Below are 12,739 nucleotides of genomic sequence, written 5' to 3'. Positions count from 1 at the left end.
ATTTTTGGTTTGTTCCTCATAAAATTTGGCAAATCATTTAAGAATGAAGTAACTAAATAATGACAGACATTGAGTTTCAGACTTCATAACCTTCAGAAAAAATGCATGCTAAAGCAAGACCTGTTATTCTACCAACTAAGTTTATACAATTTTTAGTACTGTTTATATGTTCCCCCAATATATTTGGCCTTGTCCAGATTTCCTGCATTAAGAGGTTGAGAGGTACGTGCAAATAAATTGCTTTATAGAATAAGGAATATCCAAACTTACCAACTGGCCCAATTATGGTTCAAAATGTTGCTCTCCCCCTAATAATCCTGCCGCAAAATGGCAATTTTGGAAGAAAACGTGGAGGGTTTAAAATTATAAATAACTGTAATGATCAGAGTTATAGATTACTTTTATTTCAGAAATGCATGTAGATTCTCTTATTTTGTCAGCTGCTCAAGTTAACAGTACTAATATTAAAAAGTGTCCTTTCTTTGACTGGTTCCCAGCTGTATTATGTGGCAATTTTATATTTTTGCATCACATTTTTGGTCTGTTTTTCATAAATTGTGGTTTTCTGGCAAATTAGCGGCAAATCATTAGAGACTGACGTTAGAAAATAATGACAGACATTTCAGTTTCAGATTTCATACCCTTAAGAAAATTCATACTAATGCAAAACCTACTACTATTCTATTATCTTTCTAAGTTTATAATAGCTATATTTAAAAATTGTCCTTATTTTTGTCCTTTGTCCCGCTTCTATGTATGGCTTTGTCCGGATTTCTTGCTCTGAGGTTGAGCGGTATGAGTGTCAGAGCCATCACCATCAGCCAGAGACATTTCAAATTGTGACAAACTTGTTATACCCCACTCCCCCATGTAGTGACTCTGGATGTGTCCAAGCAAGGCAAGGAGCAGTGATGCAGTGTAAGTCTGCAGAGTATCCCCCCATCCAAGGTAGACACAAGTACTACAGTGGCTTTTCATCTGTCCTTGATTTTGCAGAATGTTCTGGTTTTCTGTCATATTTTTATACTGTTAATTTATGCTTCTTATTATTCAGAAAATGCATGCTGTTGCTGTACCCTGTTGCTCTGTGTTTAAGTAGCAATGCTTTAATGACCATCAGGTAAGCTTGTCTGAGATTGTAAGATGCAAGTAACCTTTAATAAGCATACTGTTGAAGAATTACCAGCACTGAAAGCCTTTTTGTTGTTGTCATGCAGAGAATATTTACATAAGTAGATAACATATAAGCCTTAGGTACTGAAATGCATATGGCAGTATTTGTAATAAAGGACAGGATTACAGTATTTTCAGAAGCTCATTACATTTGTTGGAGACTTGCAGTCATCTTTGCAGGCTTTACCCATAAACTAAACAGAATGCCACTCTATCATGTGTGGTTCATAACCTGTGCAGTAATCCTTTAAGCAATTTATCTTGAGCTTGTTTCTTGTTTGCTGCTCATTTTATACTTTGATCATGTCTTCCCCATGAAACTAATAGAAAGTTGTTGTCAGGCAACAGGTCTTTTTTGGATAAGAAACATTTTTACAAGTGGGGATATCACAGAGATTGCTACTTTCAGCATGCTACTTGGTACTTTTAGAAAGCTGAATATAAATTATAATTAGAACTGCAGTGCAAGGAGAAGTGGTTTCAGTTGAAAGCTGCTTGTTTTTTTTATACTTGATTTTGACTGGCAAGGGGTTCTCCCGTTCGATTCTTGGCTTGGCTTGGGAGTGCCTTCTGTGTGGAGTCTGCATGTCCTCTCCATAGTTGGGTAGCATTCGAAAGAGATGCGTGTGTAAATGGGTGTACCTTCGTTGAAGGTTGGGCATCAAGCTGGCACCTCGACATTTCGTAAAAATCTACTGCCAATCATTAGTGGACCGGAGTTCTGCTGTGGCGACCCTTACCGGGAAAAAGCCGAAAGACAAACAACAACATTTTGACTGGCATTCCAGTAATGTATTTAAAAAGTAATTTATTTTTTCATGTCTTACAACCTTTTAGTTTCCATCTAGATATTAAGTAAGCTATCATGTAGCCAATGCACTGAAATATTTTTTCTTGTACACTTCATTTTGTCTTGATTGGACTCTTGTAATGATGGTTTGTCACCCAGGGCAGCGTAATTAATTAAAGTCCCAGTTTTGAGCATAGCCCCACCCCTTTCTAGTTGGCCACACCCCTTCACATTGGCTCCACCCATTCAACTGTCTCCTCTAGCCCCCCCTTTAATTTGAAGTCACCAGCCGACACTGCTTATGCTGTAATTAGCATCTCTGAAACACAGCTAAGACAGGTGCAATCCATTAATAATCTACTCCATTACAAAAAAGGCAAATGTGTAGCTAGCCAAACTGATGGTGAGGATACTTGCTACATGTTCAGAAAAACAAAATATTTCTAAAGCTAACTTTACAGAGGAGTATTGAACTCCAGCAGGTTTTCTCTCATTTTATTACCTACATAAAGCATACGCTGGACTATATTAATTAATAATGTGAAGCAAAGCCTTTTACTCTGTTATCCGTATGCATTACTTAGAAGTGTACTGAGGACATGGCCATATTTGTCAAGCTATTTCAGAGGTAAATGACTGACAATATATGAAAATAGTAAGCTGTGTGATACATATGTACAAACGTTTCAAGAACAGGTTCTTTGAATGCATGTTTAGCATTTCAAATGTGTTTTATTAGCAAAATGGCTCATGGGCATGTTTTTTTGTGGGGTGGGGGAGCAAAGAAAAGTTACTATGTCACAAACTAGAATGGACTGTTCTTGTGAGGGAGCACAGTTGAGTTACTACTATGGTGCATACAAGTATATGCTGCTCTTGCTACTCTCTTTGTTTTACATCTTGACTGTTGTTAGTATTTCACATCTGTATGGTTTTATGTTTTTCCAGTGGGTACTACTGACTGCCTACCTTAACTGTTTTATCTGGTAAAAGTTATTTTGAAGTTATGTGATATTTATGTGTATTACCATTCTGTTGTCTTTTAGGGCAGAAAAAGTTATTGAAGCACAGATGCCCCCCTTTAGCAAGGCTGAGAATACTATAATTGTTGATGCACTCCGTCAACATGGGGCTTTTCTTCTGGGAAGCGGGCATCCCAATATGCCATAGAGGCTGAGACTATGGCAGCAGATCATTACCAACATAAATTCTGTGGGTGACCACAGCCAGACTTAGGAGCAGGTGCACCACAGGGCCACTGACATGATCATCTCTGCATAATGGTTTGCAGCTGTTGTTGCTCAAGATCAGAGGTTAACCAGGGGTGGGCCTGCTGCAAAGCCACCTCTCACCCCAATGAGGAATTCCTGCCAAATCTTCTACAGCAGGGCAACTCACAGCAGAGTGGCCCACAACATGTCATTGATGTGGGTGCCACTCATTCTCATCTCAGGAAGAGTTTCCAGGTAGGCTTTGTTATATGACCAGTTGAATACTGTTGTATAGTAAAGCAATCAAAATAAAAGATAGTTCTGTGTCACATGTCTTTTTGAGGGGGGGGACTGATGATTGGTACTGTAATAAGCTCAGTTTGGAGTTGTCAGCTACATTCTTGCTGAATGCAAACTTCATTCAGATATAGAGGAGTACATGTAGTACCGCCTGTCTTACTGTTAAATGTGATGATGTTGCCCTTACTTAACTTATTTCAGGACCGTCGGGAATCCAGCGATGTATGCCTCCTGCAGATGGTAAGCCAAATAAAGTTATTTCAGTACTGCAGATCAATTTATAGAAATATCATAATGTGTCATTTTAGACCTGTTGTGTGTATTGCTGCACTGTCTGTAATGGTGGCAGCAGTCTTACAGTAGTTGTTTAGCATAGATTGCACCATAGTAGTGCAGGTATTAATGTATGCATGTGTTTCTCCTTTTTTATCACAGGTGATCATGACAGTGGGAGAGTGGGCCCTGTGCCACCAGCTGTCAGTGTCTCACCAGACACTGATGATATGGTGGTGAAACTGAGGCACAGTCAGGGGTGCAGAGGTTGAATCTGACACAGAGGTTGACATCCAGCCAGCCACCCCCTTCTTTTTCCCCCAGACACACCTAGTAGGCCTATGCCTACTCAGTACAATGAGCCCACAGACATAGGACAGGTGGTGGGCGAGGACATTGAGCAGGGAAGTGTGGCAACTGTGGCTTCAGTGCCTGTTAAATATGCCTGTAGCCAAAGTGATGGTGAGGTGCCATGCAGGAGGGTTGATAGGGGTGCTCAGAGGGGGGCCTGCTGTCCTTCCTCTGCCTGGTGCAGGTGTCTCTTCCAGTGTCCTTCACCATATGTTTAGGGCCATCATGGAGGCACAGGCACATTCAGAAAGGCAACCCAGATAAATGCTCAGGGTTATGGATGTTGCACAGTCTGACATCCATGACTGCCGCCGCCATGTCACCGATTCATTCAATTGGATGAATGACACATTGGAACAAGGGGTGTCTGTGATGGAACATCTGCTGGGAGGAGAACTATGTCCTCATGGGCATAGGTCAGTCATGACATCTGCTGATAGCCAACATGGTCATACCCAATCATGCTGCTATAGTAGCAGTAATTCCACTGGTCCATTGGTGAGTGTGCTATTCACACCTGGACTTGGCAGGCCATGGGGTCATGGTATTGGGCATTCCTGTGAAGGGACCATTTACAGCAGAGAGTGGTCATACTCAGGCAGAAGCACTGCATCTGACCTTCAGCATGGAGGTGCCAGTGCAACTCCTGGCAGAGCCAGTTTTTATGATCATGGGTGACAATGATGAACTGCCACCTCTACCATGCATGGCTCATACCCGTCTGACATGCCAATACATAGTGCTAGCACTGAGCTTGGCTGTGTTCATGCAGACTATCACATACCACTTTCACATGGAGGACCACTACACATGCACACACACAGCCTGCCTGCTTCCCTTTCTCCCTAATGCACACTCACCAAACCTTTCTGTCTGCCTAGGACTCCTGCCCCCCCCAACACACACACACACACACACACACACACACACACACACACACACACACACACACACACACACACACGCACACACACACACACACACACACACACACACACACACACACACACACACACACACACAGTACCCTGTGCAAGTAACAACTGTGCCATATCCCTGTTTTCTTTGTTTTGGATTCAAGGATACAAAAGCGTTGTGTCCGATACACAGGGTGCATAGCTACATTAGTGCTTAGTATATCTGCATTTGTGTTATTGATAATTGTACCTGTCACTTATATTTGCTTTGCCAAATTATACAGTGGATAGCATCATCATGTCAGTACCTTACAGTCTATTCTCTTGTAAGGGCTGTAAAGTCAGGAACTGTAATGTGTGTCATTACTTTATAGCTTTTCTCTTTAATGTTTTCCAGTACATACTTATGGTGCTCATCATAAGACATGCCATCACATTCAGATCTCAGGACTGTATATGATAGCACTATCGTCAGACTCATCAGAACAGTAATACTGTACAATGCTATCTTTTGCATGAACCTTACCAGACACATGCAGCAGCTGGACACACCACAGGGCTTTCTCATCAAGATAACACAGGGACTAGTAAATGTGACATGCTATATGTGAGTAGATTAAAAGACATGTCACTGTCATCTGTCTGGTATTGCACTAAATTGCAACTGTTATTGTAAGCCTCTTACATTTGGTTTAAGCACTTGGGCTTCAGGCCAGTTGTCTTACATTAAGAAGGTTTGTAGTCTGCGGTCTTGTTGGAGGAGATGGTAGCCTCTGCCCTTCTGAGCTGGGAATTGGTGTTTGAATGATTATTGTGCCTGTTGTTCTATGTGTCCTTGTTATGGGTTAAGCACTTGGCCTCCAAACCAGTTATTTTACATTAGTAAGGTTTGTGGTGTAGACTCTTGTGGCAGGAGAGGAAAGCCTACATCCTTCTGAGTTGGGAATTGCTAGTTAAAGGCTTATATATTTATTGTGAAAGTGTCATATTTCTGGTTTCAGCACTTGTGTTCCAGTCTTCTTATTTCACACTACGAAGATTGGTTGTCTACACTCTTTTTTGGAGTATTCTACTGACTTGCTGCTTTATATAAGCTGTTTTTTCTGCTGTTGTGATTGCGATTGTCTGCACTTTGAATTTCTATTACTTCTACATTTTATAGCATAGGCACTATTCAGGCTTGCTGAATTTCAAAGTCAAAGTAAACTTTATTGTCATTTAGAAATCACACAAGTGCTAAAACTGAATGAAATTCCGTATCTCCGGACTCAATGTGCAGACAACATATAGACTATTTTTACAGACATTTACACATGTAATAACTAGCTATTACATCACAGACATGCAGGTAGACAGACTGATATTGCACATAATTAGAAACATATTTTAATACTTTTAAACACTGTTTGGTATCATTTGAGCACTAAAACCAGCCCTCTTACATTAAGAAGGCCCCCCCTACACCCTTGTGGCAGATGTGTGCAGCCAAGGACCCATCTGAGTTGAGGATTGCTGGAATAAGGCTCAGTCTTGGCCTTTTCCTTTGTTTAATTGTTTAAAATCATTTAACGTTGCTTGTATTCCAGTGTCCATGTTTGGCCTGGTTTGCATTCAGTTTACCAGACCTACTCAGAGCTTGCACTGCTGCCCTGCGAGCAGCTCAGTTGTACACTGTGAAACATTGACACATTTTACTACCTCCAGCCCTCCATAGAAGAAACACTTTTTGTTAGTCTTACAGCAAAACTTGGTCCATCTAACCCAGCGTTTAAATTAAATTATCGACTAATGAAAAGAACGAATGCTCTTTCATTGAACCGATAATGTTGAAAGTCCTAAACAGCGAAGACACGGAACAGCAAATTTTTTTCCAGGGAAAAATTCTCTGCACCGCAAAAACAAAACTTAAAACACAAAACGAGTGGGGGGCTTCACCCACCACAACCCCCCCCCCCCACACACACACCCTACTTAAATATACCAACTCCAAGATCGCACCATAGTGGAGGAAATGGCAAAGTCCCAAAGACATGGCCCAACATTTGTTTTCCCTGGGAAAAAAACAATGTTCTGTGTCTTCGCTGATTAGGTCTTTCAACATTATCGGTTCGATAAAAGAGCGTGCACTCTTTTCATCAGCGGATAATGTAATATAGAGCCTCTTACCCACTGCCCACTAGTTACTACAGTATAGACCTTCCATAATGGATAGACACTTTCCCATCATTTCTCTAGGCAGCCTGATTGACACGGGCATCCTGAGGCAATGTAGCAATTGCCTCATGTATGCTGACAACCAGCTACTGCTAAAACAAACTAATACAACATGTGAGAGCTGTATCTATACTATGAATTTGGAATCGATTCTCTCACATAACAGCAAACCAGATATCAAATATGTTGTCAGCACACACACTTCACCTCTTGTACATAACAAGCTCACAACACATAAACCCACATACGTGGGGGTACTCGCTACAAGCCTGCTTAAAGAGAGACCGCCAAAGTGCAAACTACAACAAAATCCACTACACATAATAATAAACGCAACAGTGTCTCAGCCAATATGACCCTAAGGCAAAACACCTCAAAGCCAAATGTCCTGGCCGTAAGCAACTCCATAGTGAGACACACAGATGTCTCTCTCACCAGGCTGGACAAGGAGAAGGCCATAGTAAGCTGCTTGTCAGGTGCCAGGGTCCATCAGATCATGCACACACTCAAGTTTCTCAACAAGAAGTACCGTTATGATGCCGTCATAGTCCATGCTGCAGTGAATGACTACAAACGTACCTCACTATAGCATATGAAGAGACACATGACTGAGCCGTAAGGAAAGGCTAAATCCAGACAAAGCCCAAACCTTGCATGAAACATTGCTATATTTAGCGCTTTCGTCAGTGTATATCAAAGACTTCTTCAGAATACAGCCATATTGAAAAAACACATGTATAAATACCTCATACAATCAGATCATGTGATGAAATGACCCAATAAAAACCCAACCATGTTAAATATCTAAGTAAAATCACGCTCATATGAATTTGTATCAATAACATGCAAACCTAATAACTATAAAATAAAACATTTAAACAACAATATATACATACATATAAACTTAAGTTTTAAAAACCTGTCTCTAGATATTAACATTTTGTCCTAAACCTTGTAAGAACACAATTTCAAATAACTAGTTAGACTAATGCCATCATTCAAACCAGGTTTAGTTAATGCATTTAGATTAATTTGCCAGCAAAGCTCTCTAAAATCTAGTTTGTCCACCCCTAGGATCCTGAAATATTTTTTCAATAATGACAAATCTAAAACTGTGGGATGGGTGGTTCTCTATGTGTCGAAATAAAGCACTGTTAGTGTTCTGTTTTTTTATACCCCTAGCATGCTCATACATTCTCTCCTTAAACTTTCTTTTGGTGTTCCCTATATAAAAACCAGTACATTCTTCTCATAAAGCAGCATATACTACCCCCAGTGTATTACAAGTGAATTTCCCTGTTAACTTTATCAAGGTATTGTTGATTTTGACCTTATCTGTTTGTTTCACTAGGAAACATTGGGAAAAAAAAACACATCTTTTCATACCCAGAGACCCTTCCTGTGAAAGACTAGTGCCTTTGTTTTCAAACAACTGTTTAAAAGTGAACCCTCTCCTGCAAACTATACATGGTTTTGGACCTAGTTTTTAAATAATCGCTTCAAAACCATGGAAAATGTGCCAATTCTTGTTCAAAATATTAGATAAAAACTGATAGTCCACTGTAAATCTAGTAACAAAGGAACATTTAAAGTCCCTGTTCTCTGAAATGCCCTCTCTTTGATGGACATCTATGGAGCTCACCTCCTTCCTATAGTTCAAAAGTGGTACTATAATTCCCTTCTCTCTTTTAGTACAAATTTCATTCAAACAGTTCTCTAATAAGTCAGATGGATATTCACGAGACCTAAACATGTCAATAAGTTCATTACATTGGACAAAAAATTGGTCATCTCTAGTGACCATACGAGCCAATCTAATAAGTTGGCCCTTAACTAAGCCTTTCTTTACATGCATAGGGTGATTACTTTGAAAATGCAATAAACTGTTGCTATAAGTTGGCTTTCTATACAGGTCACTAATATAATGTGTGTTGTTTTCCTTTTTGATGACCACGTCCAAATAGTTAATACTATCTATGCCATGTGTGAAGGTGAACTCCAAAAATTCAGTGATACTGTTTATATACAATATAAAATCCTGAATATCTGTGATATCTCCTGTCCAAAAAAAAAAAAAATCGTTGATATAACGTAAATATAAACTCCATTTGTTAATAAATGATGAATTGAGTAAACATTTCCTTTACCACATCAGCATAACTATATTTGCAAACACAGGGGTGCATATCGCCCCCATGACTACCCGTCTTTTGAAGTAAATACTGACCCTCAAAAAAAATAAAATTGTTTCTTAGCATAACATCCATTAATGTAACAAGAATGGTCACTTGATTTTTGTTAAATAATGCGGTCTCATACAGAAATTCTTCAAACCACTCTATCCCCACTGTGTGTGGAATAGAATTATACAAATTTACAACATCCATAGTTAGGAAAATGGCTTTCTATCACATTGTACAGCATTAAACCTTCTAAGAAAATGCCACAAATCTATACAGATGTGTTCCTCACTTTTAAAAACCCTCCCATGAGGCCAATTGTTAGCGCAAATGGATCTAAGACAGAATTTATGGGAAAATACATAGATTGTGTACTAAAAGACATTCTTAAAAGTGAGGAACACATCTGTATAGATTCGTGGCATTTTCTTAGAAAGTTTAATGCTGTACAATGCGATAGAAAAGCCACTTTTCTAACTGTGGATGTTGTAAATTTGTATAATTCGATTCCACACACAGTGGGGATAGAGTGGTTTGAAGAATTTCTGTATGAGAGTGCATTATTTAACAAACTGTATAGCTATCACCCATCTATGATCTGGAATAAACTACCCCAAGACCTTAACCCTAACCGACACAAAATTATTCAAATCAGCATTAAAGGAACACCTCAAAAATCATTGGTACTGCCACTGTACTCAGCCACCATAAATATATTAATTTTATCCACATTACCCCTTCTTCTAGCTATCATACTATTCTACTTGACTTACCCACTCTCCTGTAGTTCCACAAAATTTCTATTCTTAACCTCCAGCCTATCTTCTAATCTTTCTTTCCTATTCTAAATTCCTATCCTTATCTAGCCCCCTCCTCCAAGCCTTTATCCCCTCTGCTTCTTACTTCCACCCCCCTCTTTTTCTATATAGTTTATTAAACTTCCTCCATCTTACATGCACCCATTTTCACATCTTACTTCTTTACTCTATGTTATAAGCCTTGATTTAAAACTACTGCTTAATAAGATTGCATTGCTAAGACTGTAAATAGTTGTTTTTATCTCTGCTGACTGTAATGTAAAGACTGTAAATAGTTTGTTTATTTCTTTTTATTACTTACTTTATTTGTTATACTATGCTGTATAATCTTTATACTTGAATGCTATATTTTGTACCTTTATGGAGCTTTTCTCCCAGAGTCTCTGCTGAAAAAGGGCAATTGCCCAGCCAGACTAACCCGGTCAACAAATGTAAAATAAATAAAATAATAAATAAATAAACAACGATCAAGTGACCATTCTTGTTACATTAATGGATGTGTGTGCTGTGACACAATCCCAGCAAAACCTCCAAAGATCCTCACCAAACGAGCAGTAAAGCAGGAATAAGTCAGGAAACACAGAAATGAGGACCACCACGATAATGCAGCCAAAACGTAGAAACTTCTTTATTTGTACAGAACAGATGAGCGCTTTCACGTACAAAAACAGTACGCTTCTTCAGATCTAATTTACTTGTGTCTATGGTAAAACTTATATAGTACTGCTCATTAGATTTAATTGCAATGCTCATTAGATGCCAAAACAATTATCATCCTAATCAACATTTCAAAAGATGTTCTAACATAAAGAGACAGTATCTTAAAATAGTAGCAATTTGCTAAAACTAGACAAACAAGTAGCTAAAGAAACACAAAAAGAACACAAATCACTTTCACATATTCTAAAATAAAAAACATTTAGTCTGTATATCTGAAAGGACTCACACTAAAAAGAACTTATAATATTAACTATACTCCATACAAAAATTCATATTGGCATATTGCTGTATAAAAAACATTTTTACTTAGCTACTTTTAGAATGTATATATAGAAATGCTTGTTAAGATATATATATGTAATGCATTAATATAAAACATGTATAAATATATGTAAAAGTAAATATATATACAAAAACAACAAATAATCAAGTTCAATTACATATTATATATATCATGTGAGCTATATGCATATTGTCATTGTGAAGCACTCTTATATATTTAATCGATATGCATTACTTATTAGACCTTATGGAGTTTATATTCTAGCTAAGTACTGTATATTACATGTGTCTCTATTTGTGCCTGTCTCCCTCTCATTCCTATAAGACATGTAGTTCTTAGAAATTATTAAACTCAATCTGTGCCTATCTAAAGCTGGATATGTAAGAGAAAGGAGTGTGAAATCTATAAAATATTGTAATATAATGTATGTATTTTTTCAAAAAACATTCCTTATTACAGATAAACTTACACCAAAACCTATAATGATATAATTTAATTAAATTCATTAAAATATGTTTAAAAACTAGTATATATGTAAAAGGCCTTTAGTAACAATAAATATAGCATATAATATATAATAAATAGTATAAATTAATAAATAATGTATAATGGATATATAATAATAATAAATACTAAAAATGTCAAACAGAAGAAATCCATGGAAATATATATATGAAATAAAATCATACAAATGAAGTATGTTGTATATAGAATACTAACCTAGGTCATATCTAGGCATAGAACATCTTTGAAACAAATATTTTATGTATTAATCATAACATATATATTTATTTATTCAAAGTGGTCCTTAGTTATATCTGGGAACCAAGTCAACTAGTGTGTATAAAAGAGTATGTAAAGAAAAAGGTATAAGAAGTAAGAGATAATATAACTTCATAATCTCCATATGTATATGCGAAGATATATATTACTTTAAGCTTCTCTTTTTGAGGACTGACCTTACACTAATATACTGGTTTATACCTGGGGTGTAGTGTGCTTTAAATTTCAGGATCCATTGCAACTCTATGCTTTCTAGTTCATTGAAAGCGTCACCTTTCCTATTGCTTGGACTTACTAGTTGTAGTGTTCTGAATCTAAACTCATGCCCAGGATTATTAATTACGTGTTTAGTTAGGGCATTCTTTAAATCTTTTTTCTTCATGTCATATGTATGATTGTACATGCGTTCCTTAAGGGATCTGGTCGTCATCCCAATATAGAACGCATTACAGAATAAACAATTAGCTAAATATACCAGGTAGGCACTGTTGCAATCTGATCTAAAGTTGGGTCTAAAGGTATTATTTAAATATGGATGAACAAACTCTATATCATCTGAAATATATCTACACATGCTGCACTTTTTGCATGGATATGTGCCTATCTCTTTTACTTTAGTAAGGTCACCTTTTATATTTAGCTGTATCTTAACTTGTATTCCTTCAGTCTCTAAGCTTTGTTTTTCTAGACATAGCAACCTTTTAAGATTTTTGCTGTTAGTATACA

The sequence above is a fragment of the Protopterus annectens genome, chromosome 2.part1, assembly GCF_019279795.1.
Source record: "Protopterus annectens isolate FY-2018-M chromosome 2.part1, PAN1.0, whole genome shotgun sequence".
NCBI lineage: Eukaryota > Metazoa > Chordata > Ceratodontiformes > Protopteridae > Protopterus > Protopterus annectens.
Note: the sequence above shows the minus strand (reverse complement) of the source record.